Raw genomic sequence first — 13,915 nt, forward strand, 5'->3', positions numbered from 1 at the left:
ACAAAAGAAACCACTCTTCAGAATCTCAGATCCTTGCGAGTCCTGTAGCTGAATATTTAAGATCCAAAATAAAGTAAGGGTAATACCGGCATTCTGAAAATTCAATGTTCCTTTGTATCTGAGGATTATTATCAGATATTGACCATCTGAACCCCAAATGAAGAAAAAAAAAAAAAGATTGTGCAGGTAATACAACTAGTCGAGGAGCAGGAAGAAGAAAATGGACAACCATCTTCATGTCCAGCTTCTAATATTAGTGGAAAATGTTTGCAATCATTTGTTATTTCAACTTCATTCCAGTAACGAATTATTTCTGGTGAACAGCAGCAGCTACGTACCTACTCACTACAGGAACATTTAAAACATTCTTTAAATTGTAATTTCACAGACAGAAATTCTTGCTTTATTAACTGTTCATATCGAAAATATTGTTCCCTTAGTAAATTACTTTCATGAATTCATCAATATAGATTATTTTTTAAAAGGTTTGTGCATACTGATACTTAATACCTTAACATACACATATACTGATGCCGGGTTTTGAGTTTCCTTGGGGTGCGGGCTACTAGATGATCGAAATCATATTTTTTACTTTTATTTTTTTCATAGGTATTAATATCACAGCCAGAGGTTGATATTTCTATTACTTTAAATTTTGAATGTCTTGAGATTTTCCTCGACACAGTAAATTAATTGTTACAATCATTTTATTGCCGAACAATGTATTTTTAAAGGGTACATGTAACACCCTTGCCTCCCTTAAACTGACGCCTATGTAGGCCACAGATAATGTATTGAAAATATTACATTTAAAACAATTATTTCATTACAGCTGCATATACTCTGCTCTTCTTCCAAAATAGTGAAAATGCACCACGGAAGCATATTGCCCCCATCCACTGGCGCAGTTTCCCAAATCCAAACAACCAGCAGATCAGTTGTCGTGAGCAGAGAGTGTTAACACAATCTAGTATATACAGTCACGAAATTTGAGTTGTGAGGGTGCTAGAAACAATAGACTGTGCCGGTACTATTTCGCATTGTCTGTGATGAGGCGATATTAGTGATTCTAGTGGTTAGCAACTATCTATGGATTCATATTTACTATGTATTGAGCTTCGTGACTGTATATACTAGACTGTGGTGATAAGCTGTCACGAGACATTGAGACACAATAGACCTAAAAAGCAAAATGTTGCATTGCGATGACGCATGCCATACCATATCTAATTCTGTGTGCACATGGCCTAAAGTACAAATTCGAGGTATAATGGTGTAGTTACAGAAGTTTTGAGCAATAATGAATTGTTTGAAATTGTAGGTCTTAAATCTTTAGACTCATTTCATGTAACATTTAAACTCGTCGAGAGGGATATGTTTCATGTGAAATTGGAAGACATTCTGGCAATTTTACCAACTCCTAGCCTTGAAAAATTTGGCAATGGAATTACATATACACTTCAAGGCCCAGTAATGTCAAAGAACGCTAACTACATTTGTAACCTAACTTAAAGCTGTGGATCTTACATCTATAGACTTATCTCACATTCAACTTTTAATTTAGTGGAGAAGGATATGTATCATGTGAATTTGGATGACATTCTGGTAATTTTATCAACCCCGCTTCATCTAAAACAGTGGATGCATTGATGAAATTAGAATTGCCGAGTGGAGTAGAAGCAGTAGTTTAGCCGTAAAAGTTGTTCTGTTTACTTTAACCGTAGAAATTATAGGAACTTTGATAAAATAAAAGCAGCCAGTGTAGCTCAGATGGCAAGAGCACGTGATTTGTAATCTCGGGGTCGTGAGTTCGAATCCCTCCACCGGCTTTCCGACATTTTTTAAGTAAGATTGGAAAGCTATTCCGTTTATAACAGTAGCTAACATCCCCATATAATCTCCCTAGTCTTGAAAAAATTAGCGAGAGGAATAAATGTGCATTTCAAGGCAAAATAGATGTGAAAGAAAGCTGCATTTGTAACCCAGTTGTATATTGAAGTCATATGGTCAAAAAGTAATTTATTTATTTATCCCATTCCAAATGATTTTCACTCAACCTGGCAGTGTCAAAGTCACCCAATATTATTATTGTTAATTTGGAGAGAAACTGACTGTTCGATTTCAGTGAGGAGTGAGATTCATACTTCTGTTACTCATAAGCTTAAACAGTGTTTATTTCTTTTCTTTAATTAAAGACATCACAGACACCCCAACAAAATGGTAAGTTTGATAGGTATCGTTGTTTTCTTGGCAATCTCACAATAGTTACGTAAATATTTCGGTATTTCTTTATAATTGCATTACCACGTTATGGTACAAATGTATTTAAGTTACGTACTTGGCATTTAGTCGAGTCTTATGTACCTTAAACAAAAGAAAAATTGAGTGCCGACACCAATTTCGCACCAAAATAAGGGTGGAAAATGACTGTGAAAGTGGTAGTGGTGACTGGCGGAGAGATGTGGGAAGACAGAATAGCTCCACCAAGGTGGAAGGGGCAGGCACCAGAGAAGGGTAGCACATACATCTCATTTCCGTGCGCTTTATTATTATTAGTCACAGATAAAAAGCAAATTTTCTTACAGTCGAATCAGTGTTGGATTAGGATAGGTTAGGTTAGGTTAGTTTAGAGTTTTGGTATGCCTTGCATATAGCCACTTGCAAGAATGTGCCCTTTCTTCCAAGGCATACCAAAAGTCTAAATTAGCCTAAACTAACCTGTCACTGATTTTACCTTAAAAATCTCGCTTTGGTTAAACTATCATTGCCCTTCGTACTCCACATATACACCTTGCATATGAGCAGGTCATTTCCAGAACTGAATATGTCCACCACCAACAAAACTCAGCCACTGGCGTAGCTCAGTTGGCTATGGCACTTGTCTGCCAATCCACATTTGCGCTTGGGTGTTGGTTCGACTCCCACTTGGGCTGATTACCTGATTGGGTTTTTTCCGAGGTCTTCCCCAACGATTTGGCAAATGTCAAGTAATCTAAGGCGAATCCTCGGCCTCATCTCGCCAAATATCATCTCGCTATCATCAATCCCATCAACGCTAAATTACCTTGTAGTTGATACAACGTCGTTAAATAACCAAGTAAAAAAAAATTGAGTTAAGGACAGTTCTGGAATCTCTATCATGGTCTCCACAACATATAAAAAAGTGGGTTTACAAAACTCAAATAGGTCCATTATTTTTCAGCTTTGAAATCTGCCATCCTTTCCACAACTCAACATGTCCAGCAGTGGAAGTGTTCCATAACTTAACATGTCCATGTTTCTTATAGAAAAAATAACCATTAAGGAAGATTTTCTGTTGAGATATTTGTAGTCTTTGGTTTTCAAGAAACAGTTGTAGCCTATTTAATTTAAATCATAACAACAATGACTTTTTTTATTCTGGGATATTAAAAACAGTGAAATATTTGTAATTGTCACTAAAATTTTATTGTAGAGCTGAATCCTGAAAGTCAATGAAGTCTCAGTGAAACAAAAATTACTCCAGCAGAACCTAATAGGAGCAGAAAAAGGACAGGAAATGTCCATGAATGGAAGACATGAGAACCTAAAAGTGTGTGTAAACGTGGAAAAACCATTTCCACTTCTGGACCTGAAGTACTTAATTTAGGGATTCCTCCCAAGCCTGCAAAAAGTGGTAGATGTGGAAAGTCTTCTGAAAAAAACACTACAGTAAAAATTGGAAATCCGTACCAGAACTAAAATTTTATGACAATTTTATGCATAGTAACAGAGACAATGTTGAAATATATACACAACATGAAGATGAACTAATGAATGATGTAGAAGTTATTTAAGTTGTTGTTATTGTTTAATCAACTGTCCGAAGGCAGGTCTGAACCCCACAAATGATATGATCCAGGCATCACTCATGAGGCAAATAGGCAAGGAGATAACAGGGTTTATTTAAGTTAAACTATTGTTTTTTTAAACTGTCTTCTGTAATTTGTTCGTTGCAAAACAGAAAAAAGTGTACTAAAGTAATCTTTGATAAAATAAAACTATAACAATACATGTAACTTAGATTTTTTCATCTAAATATAAATAATTCTTCGGGCGCTCTTCTGAACAGGGGAAGTGGTATTTCCTCTAAGGTTTGAGCCCAGTTTAGGTGTGTGTGTATTAATCGAAAATTAGGGGCTAGAAAATATTGAGAATAGGACGCATGTTTATATGATATTTTTTTTTTCGATTTATGCACACACCTAAACTGGGCTCTAACCTTAGGGGAAACGCTGCTGCCCCTGTTCGGAAGCATGCCCCATTTTTTTCCTCAGAGCCATTATCTTAGTAGAACACCCTGTAATAATTTTTATTTAATTTCTCAGTTTCTATTTCAGTTGACACGTCTAGTTCCCACTTCCAGAACTAAACATGTCCAACACAATTTAAATTTTTTTATGGTCAAATATGAGATTTTCACCACAAACACCCTCTAATTCTGAAAAAATTACTGAGTAGGCCTATGCCTTTTTTTTTCAAAGCCATTATCTCAGTATAACATCCTGTAATAGTTTTTCCTTAATTTCTCAGATTCTATTTCAGTTGACATGGCTAGTTCCGTAAATAACCTGCTCATATACGAATCTGTGACAGGTTAGGTTTGGTTAGTTCAGGCTTTTGTTATGACTTGCATATACGGTCAGCTGCTCTATATATATATTCAACAATTTTCACTTCCGAAATCACCGGAACTACCTCAGCGCTAGTTTCATCCTCGCTTTCTCTCTGTGATCTGTAAGTAATGAAACGCACTGAAATGAGATGTGCTGCTCCTCCTTGCCGCATACCCCTTCCATCTCGCTTGAGCGATCCCGTCTGCCCCCACCTGTCCGCCGACTACAACTTCCACAGGAACTTGTCGTATGGCACAAATAGAACCCAAGCATGTAAATACATTTGTACCTTAACGTGGTCACGCAATATCATCTTACAATTTTCCCCAATTTTCACTGTATTATTTTAAGATATTATGCTTTTACATAACTTTAAATTAAACAGTCACAACGGAGTTTTTCTGTTTATTACCGGTACCAAAGTCACCTCATTCTACGGTAAGCACTGCATTAGGATCTCGGGAGAACATTCAATGAAATGGTTGTAATAACCTTTTGAAAATTTGTAGGGACACAACCCAGAGGTCTCTCTTCCGACTGACCCTCAGGGAAACTGATGGTGTATGATATAATAATGGTACATCTCTCAAATTATGTTCTAATGAAAATTACATTTATATCAGCTACTTACCTACAACATAAAGTTAAAAAATGACATCGTTTCTTCTATCACATATTTTCCTTCACATGCGAAACATTAGTCTATTGCTGCTGTAGCCAAATATTAGTAATAAAAAGTTATCAGTAGTTACGACTCAATAAAAACAATCATTTTTACTAAGTAACAAACAAATACACATTTCAAACACATTATACATGTCTGCAGAATCCAATGTCGCCAACTCACTACCTGTCAGGTGTTTAAAACACGCTTGATATCCACCTGGGCTAGACCTGGGCACATAGTGATCAGGGATTTCCGTCAGATTTAAATTGTCTAGGTAATTGGTGTAAATAATATACCGGGCCGTATTTATGATTGGGTCATGGTGGAAAAACTTGAGGGGGGGGGACTGCAAATTTTTGGGACTAACATTTTTGTATCGTTACTCGAGATGTGACAATTTAATAAATTTAATACATTCACGCATATGACATTTTACATTTGTCTAATATCCAATCAATCGGTAATTAATTAACTAATACGTAACATAACGTACGATTGTCCGATTATAATATACCCGTAAATCCTGTGACTGAGGTTCTGGCTGTACGTACATCAGTAGGATCTCACTTGACGATATGTGTCAGAGAAAGAACAATATTGTTTGTAAGCATCTGAAGTCTGCCTAGTGTAATATGTAGCTAGTAGGCGATGTGTGTAATGGAGGGGGAAAGGAACTGGCCACCCTACCCCATTATCTCCTGGTCTAGTTGCCTCATAAGTGTTGTCTTCTTGGTATCACCACAGTCTAGTATATACAGTCACGAAGTTCAAGTCGTAGTAAATATGCATCCATAGATAGTTCTAATCACTAGGGTCGCTAATATCGCCTTATTACAGACAATACGAAATACTACCGGCACAGTCTATTGTTCCTAGTACCCTCACGCTGTGGTGATACGACAGTCTAGTATATACAGTCACGAAGCTTGAGTTGTTGAGAGTACTAGGAACAATAGACTTTGCCGGTACTATTTCGCATTGTCTGTTATGAGGCGATAGTAGCGAACCTAGTGGTTAGCAACTACCTATGGATGCATATTCCCTATGTATTGAGCAGCGTGATTGTATATATTAGACTGTGATAGCACTTATGAGGTTCAGTACTAGTTGAAACTTCACTGTCGCATGTGCATCGCATTCAGTGGTGAATTTCTTAAAAAATGCCCTGGCTCAATTTGACGATAATATGAAAATCATAGAATTACACTGGCCCCGCCAGTGCCCGCCAAATTTGAAATATGCCTATAATTAAAGCCCAAAAATCGCATAATTTGTTACACGACAGCTCACGTTCTTTCAATACTACATTTATAACACCTGCTGTATGCTAACATTGGCAACTTATTGATTAGAAACCTGAAATTTAGACAGTCCGTTTGGTTAGGAAAAAATACAGTAATTATCCGACTTTGTAGTTAAAAATTTATATATGTTCAATATTTTTCTTATTTCATAGTTGATTAAATTTTTGAACTTCCAGCAGTTTCCAACACTTATTTCATTCATTTCATTGTTGTGACAGATATATATTAGGTCTACTTATATTGATCATTGGTTTAATACACACCTGTGGAGTAACGGTTAGTGCGTCTGGTCGCAAAACCAAGTGACCCGGGTTCGAATCCCGCTCGGGGCAAATTATCTGGTTGAGGTTTTTTCTGGAGTTTTTCCTCAACACAAAATGAGTAAATGCAGGTAACTATTAGTTCTGGACCCTGGACTAATTTCACTGGCATTATCACTTTCATTTCATTCAAACGTCAAATAATCTGAGATGTTGATACAGCACTGTAAAATAACCTATTTAAAAAAATTGTTGGTTGGCATTAATTAATAGAAAAATTATTATTTTTTTTTACTTGCACATGCTTTTAATTCGCATAGTTCATTGGTCAATAATTGCCACAATCCTCCAGATCTAGCGGAAAATCCGCTGCCCTGGCAACACTACAATGTGAACAGTGTTGCCAACGAGATTTAATGAAATGCTCAAAATATTTTTCAAATACGATTTTATTAAAAAAAAAAAAATACCCTGTCATTAAATCAGTTTAAAATACCGCTTAGTCATAAAGTTAATACGATATATACTCAGCATTATCGGTTAGTTCGAGGTTACAGTAACCTAACTGCATTACCTTCAATAACATACAATAATTAGTGGAAACTTCATTTTCCAGCAGCTCATGCCATCTGGCGGTCAGACAAGAATACCACATACTAGTTGGAAGCAAAGGTGTACAAGTGACATGTCTTTAAAAAAAATTAAGTGCATTCAGAGTAAGCAAAAGCATAACCAATTTTTTTTGTGGCAAAGGGATATACATTTTAAGGACATCACATAATATTTAAATTTAAAATCAAAACTTCACAAAATTTACGAATGCTTTAATATTTTCAACCACTCTTTTCTCAAAAGTAACTGAACTGCACTTATACTCCTTTGTTTCTGACCTCCTTAATTAAAAAAAGAAAAGAAACAGGGTGTCTACCTATATAATTATGAAACAAAAATTAGTTAATTTTTGTTATCGTAACTTAATAATTAATAAGCACGATGAAAAACACTAATTACATTTCAGTCATCTCACAATCACAACTTGCTTTTTAAGATCTATTTTCATTTCAATGGACTTCAACTCCTCAGCCATTACTTTCGTTACCAATTGCTTAAATTAGTCACTTTATGTTTTTTATGGTTACTTTAATTTCTGGTAGCACTCCAAGGAAACTACTGTAATTGTGTATTTCACAGTTCTTAAAAAAAAAACTGTATGCAAAAACTTTCCATTAATTTGTGTGATGTTATTTTCATTTATTTCAATATGATGGGGAGTTGAGGTATAATAATATTAACCATGTACTTTTTTATTTTTCCTCCACCAATTCACTGTGTGGTACCATACTTTATTTCATTGCACACTTCTTGTTTTAATATAAGACACAATTGAATTATTCCATGTCCAAAAGCTTCAAATTGAGCTGCAATATACAACACTTGTCTGTTATTCAGTTCATCAAGAACATCAAACTATTGGACAGGCAGGATATTATGTCAGGGAAGCGCAATAGATCTTTCAGATCTTAGTGCTAGGGCTATCATAGCCCTCCCCATTTAAATTCAATTCCAATACCAGTACTTGTTTTGTTTGTTAACATCAGGTATGGTATTTAACATGTTGCAAAAAAAATTTTCTTTTGGAACAGAGTAAGGATGCCAAGGCTATCATAAATGTTATATTTTATTTTAAATTACAAGTCTTCGAAATGATGTCCATCTGCTCAGTACAAAGATTTTGCATCATTTCAGTATATTGCTGAACAGTAGGTCTAGTTCTTGTACAGTTTTATAAAGAACATTAGAATGATATGTAATAGGTGCTCAGTAACTTAGAAGCAGGGCACGGATTGTGATGACATGTCATTTTTTTTTTCCTTTACATCCACTGATCCACCCATAAATATATAAATCCTGGATATAAGCTGCTGGTTACAAAAATTTAGAGTTTTTACGTAATCTTTTGTGTCACTTTTTGCTTTTTTTTTTTCTTTTAGGTCATTTTTTTTAATTTTGAGGGCATTTTCAAAATCATTTTATAAATTTTAAGGTGATTTTTTAGTCACTTAAGCAAAAGACTTCAATGACGAACTAAAGTTTCGCAATATAGGACAACTCACAAAATTAGTACTGACACTATCCCAGTCAAATGCAGAATCTGAAAGAATTTTCTCGATAGTTAGTGATGTCAAAAGGAAGCAGAGAAATAGAATAGGAAATGAAGCTCTCAGTTGAGTTGTTTTTGCACACTGCTTTCCAAACAAAGGAATTATGTTAGACAAAACTCCAGGATACAAAACTTTGTGCATAACCAATGAAGTACTCTCAGGAGAAAACTTTAAAACAGTGCAGGTACAAGAAGAATAAAATTAACACCCAATGATATGTCACTCCTCAACACTATGCTTCTGTTGATCCACATCACCTTTTACAGAACTATAGAATGTGATATCAGGCTTTCTTCAGTTCTCCTGCACAATTGTCAATACAATCATCATTATGCATGAATGGAAAAAGAATGACAGTTTTCCCTTTCTTAGGAACATATGAAATGACAGTCATATCTTCTTGAAAGCTGAACAGACTGGTATGAAGTTGTCACTTCATGGCTGAGAAAAAAAATTTGATGGTAGTTCCCAGTGGTGGCTCGTGAACTTGTGGATTGGGAGAGCTGCAGTAGATTTCAGTACATACAAATTTCACTTCTTGATACCATTACTAATAAGTATAGGACAAAATTAAATGCACTACATATCGAAAAACCAAAACTTTCTGACTTAGTTGGGAGATGTCTGTGGGACCATTTGCTAATCCCTAAGAAAAACAAATACCATCGATTTCAGTCTGAATTTCAGATCGGCAAACACTCAACTTACAATCTACCAGTTCATTCTGAACTGTCTTAAAACAGTGGCATGTTCCAAATGTTTTTTGAGAGGCTCGATTAGATTACTCACGAACTGTAGCAACCCATGAAACACATCAGGGTTCTTCGAATCGTTTTTTCATCATGTCCCCTAAGGGGAAGTTCATATTGGACATAAAATTTGATACAATCAATATTTTTTTTTAAATAATTTCACGATTTTTTCTCACTTCTTGATTATGTTTGAGAATGTTTGTTCTGTTCGTTTCACTTAATTGCACAGCAGTATTAGTTTTGCGCAACATAGCCAATGAAACAACATTTTTCAGGTGAGACTGCGAAGATTCGTGCATTTTGTTTTTAGGGGCAAATGTCCTAAATCTGTCACACCACTCCTAGTCCATGCAGCATCACCACCGAAGAGGAGGCAAGGAAAACAAAATACAGACTTTTTTTGTTCACATCCACGTAACCACAAATGCTTAGCGTAAATTTCATTGTTATACTTCCTTACATATATGCACTGTTTCGGCTGGATGAAGCTTAAGTAAGATTTAAGTCGGGTAACGGATAACCCTTTAATTTCACTTAATTACATCAATATTCTCCGCAAGGGAAAGTTGAGAAAAATAAAATTAATATTCTGTAATTCACACACACACTCATGCTTGCAAATTTGCACTGATTTAGTTATGGTATTAAGACGTCACACCAAAGCAACACTCAGATATATTGATGGTCAACAATTTTCTAAAACTGGAAAAGAAGTCTCTTTCGTATTTTACGTGCTATACCAAAAAAGGATTCTACTCGTGCAATCATATTGAGTTAAGGCAAATATTAGGTTCTATTGGAGGCTGGATATATACGTAATAATAAGGCAAAAGAGAATATTAATTTCGTTACATTAACTCGATAAGATTCTACAACAATAAGTATGTGAAAAGAAAAGAAAAATTTTGTCATTATGTTTCAAGGGAATAGAGAATCCACTTGATGTAGCATTACAATAGTGGTGTGTGAGGAGAGGAAAGATCCCTTGTGGCCTGGCTCTGCAAGCCACTGCAGCGAGATATGGGTTTTAAACAGCGGCAATTTCCCTCTGCTTCCCTTCACCTCTCTACCCCCTGACCATGCAAGACACACTCTCTATAAGCTGACCACCCTGCAGATCCCAGGACGACTTTGAATGCAGTGTCAATTCCAATACAGTCGACGCGCAAAAAGATTATCCATAAGATAATAGTACATATACCCGGTCAGATGAAATATAAAGCAATTTACCAATAAAAGCTGTAACAATTCTTCTACAAATTAAAATAAATATTATTTATATTTTAGTGTCAAAGCAGGGAGTGCTGCAGCTCCGCAGCTCTTATGGACGAGCTGCCCCTGGGTAGTTCCCTATTATTTTTTCTCGCAGTACATACAATAGTAAGTTTGTGCTCAGCTCTCAATTTCTTAACAATATCGTATGAGGTAAACCAGTTGTCAATATTGAAATTATGGGCATTTCCAAAACCTGGAGAACACATTCATTCCAGATCTTTCAGCTTGAAGCTTACACGACTTCAGGCTGTTACCACAGTATATTTCTAACTCGTATAAAGTGATTTAGCATAAAAAAAAGATCAAATTTTTTTTTATTTCATATCTGTATGGTTTTGAGGAAATGTACATTCTAAAAATACATCGTCCTCTAAATGATAGTAGTAACTGAATATCATTCTATTCCCAAGCCATCAGTGGACCAAAAATCTTGCATATTTACCCTCCCTCCATAAAGAAAACTCCTTCCACAAACAATTTCAATACCTGCGCAATTTTCTGAATATGTTGCAGGCTTACAATCATTTGAATCTTTGATCTTGAAGATATTTTGGAAGTTGCAGTGTATGTGTATGTTACAATACTTTCTCCAGTTTCGCTGGTATTGAGGCTGGGATGTTCACATTTCACAGAGATATAGTTTGAAGTATTCACTACAGACACAATTTGTTTTGCATGTGCAGCTCTAACAAGAGAAGTGTAAACTAGTAAACTACGCAACATCAATGGCGCGCATGTTACTGTCATCAACTTGTGAAGAGTTGTGCGATTTTTGTGGGGTAAAGAACATAACACGAGTGAAATTCACAGAGAGGTGTGTGGGGTGTATGGGGAAGAATGTATGGACAGTATCAACATCTCCAGGTGGTGCGCATTCTTCCCAGATAGCCGTGAGAACCTTTGTGATTCGCCATGTTCCAGGAGCCGGTAACAGCTGCAACCCAGTGGAATGTCACAGGCATTCAGGCAGCAATTTTGAACGACTGGCAGATCAGAATGCGAACCTTATCTCAGGAGTTCAACATTTCATATGGTGTGATGTACGATATCGTGCATGACACATTGAAATTTCATCAAATTAGTGCCCGCTGGGTGCCTAAGAACCTGACAGACGACCACAAGGGCCAGCAAATGATGACATGCTTGGACCACTTAAGGCGATATGCTGCAGAAGGCCATGACTTCCTGAAAGGAACTGTCACTGGGCGTACCACTACACGCCCGAAACAAAGCAGGCCTCTATGGAGTGGAAATATGCTACTTCCCAAGTAAAGAAAAAATTCAAAGTGACGCAATCTGCTAAGGAAGTGTTTCTGACAGTGTTCTGGAATAAGCGTGGTGTTTTGTTGGTGGATTTTGCTAAACACGGGACCACTGTGAATGCTGCAGCCTACATTCAAACGATGGTAAAGTTGCGTCGTGCCCTTCGTGACAAACAAGTTACCAATGAGTAAGCAGAAAATACATTACAAAATAATAAACCCAAACCAATAAAGAAAAAATTCTCTTAAAACAATAAAGCCGTAACATTATTGCTGACAATGTCAAACTTCTTCATGACAATGCTCACCCCCATGTTCCGGCTTCTGTTTGTGAGAAAATCAACACATTTGGTTGGAAGGTGCTCCAGCATCCACCATACAGTCCAGACCTTGCACTGTCGGACTTTCATCTGTTTGGTCCCATGAAGAAATTCCTGTCCAGCCATCGCTTTGCGACCGATGCAGAAGTGCAATCAACTGTCTGCAGATGGCTATACTCCAACCGAATGGACTTCTATGAACAGGGTATACTGAAACTGGGTACCACGATGGGAGAAATATGTTGAGAAACTTGACGCCTATGTAGAAAAGTAGCTAAAAGATGCGAGTTCATTTGTGTATTTTTTTAATTTTTGTTTACCTATTAAACGTTTTTCTTTTTTAATTATTGTGCATTACTTTTCGATCCACCCTTATAAATTCCTACAAACAATTACAACTTTTGCTTGTTTGGCAGTTCCCACGACTTCAGGCGAAATATTCAGTATATTATTATGACCTCTAGTCAGGGCTGGGCAGTATTTGAAATACATTTGTATTTTGTACTTTGTAATTTGTAAGGATTTTCGAAAGTATTTTGTATTTAAATACATAAAATTGATGTATTTTGTATTTCAAATACTTAAAATATTTTTTTCTTCTTCTTGTCCAAGTTTTGGATTTGGATTTGAAGAATGAACTTTTGTCTTATTTGCCTGCCCATTTCAGATATGCTAGCCATACACTTAGTTTTCTTGCCACAACTGATTTCCTTAATGCCATAAAGAAATCTCCAACAGCATCAAGGATCCATCACCCAACACTTGCTAAATGTTCAGCATTATGGAATGCATCTAGGAGACCCAAATCCTCAGAAATTATATCAGATGTCTTGAAATATTCATTAAAGTTTCCTTGCCCAACTCAATGGAATTCTCTTTATGACTCAATCTCTCAAATATTGCAATTCAAACATGATATAAACAGTTTATGTGAAAACCTGGGATTGCCAACCTTCAAAAATGTTTCATTACCTTGAAGAATATTGTGCAATTCTGAAACCCATTGTCGTAGCCCTTGATTTAATGCAAAATGAGAAGACGTGCTATTATGGTCAACTTTTGTCCACATTAATTTCCCTCAAAAACAGATTAAATATTCTGTTATTTAGCAATCTACGCCATGTATTCCAAGTAACTCCAATCCTAATAAGTTTGCTTTCATCAAGATTTGCGATGTTTGATCTGACCCCAGAAGCAAATTGAGCTATTTTGATAGCTTACTTCCACCCATCATTGAAGATGAGATGGCTATCTGACATTGCCTCACTAAATGATAAGA

The 13,915-nt window shown here is 36.1% G+C and overlaps 1 protein-coding gene and 1 non-coding gene across 2 annotated transcripts in view; one reads left to right on the forward strand and one right to left on the reverse strand.

Moving 5' to 3' along the window:
* Positions 1–5,435, reverse strand: part of LOC138708093 (protein unc-80 homolog) — a 240,615-nt gene extending 235,180 nt beyond the window's left edge. The window contains exon 1 of the mRNA XM_069838258.1: positions 5,266–5,435. The gene's annotated coding sequence lies outside the window, so the exon portion shown is untranslated. The remainder of the gene's footprint in view (positions 1–5,265) is intronic.
* Positions 1,756–1,829, forward strand: TRNAT-UGU (transfer RNA threonine (anticodon UGU)). Its single transcript has one exon. It is a non-coding gene; the product is annotated as a tRNA-Thr (tRNA).
* Positions 5,436–13,915: the final 8,480 nt, after the last annotated feature.

Source organism: Periplaneta americana, chromosome 10, assembly GCF_040183065.1.
Source record: "Periplaneta americana isolate PAMFEO1 chromosome 10, P.americana_PAMFEO1_priV1, whole genome shotgun sequence".
In the NCBI taxonomy this organism is placed as follows: domain Eukaryota; kingdom Metazoa; phylum Arthropoda; class Insecta; order Blattodea; family Blattidae; genus Periplaneta; species Periplaneta americana.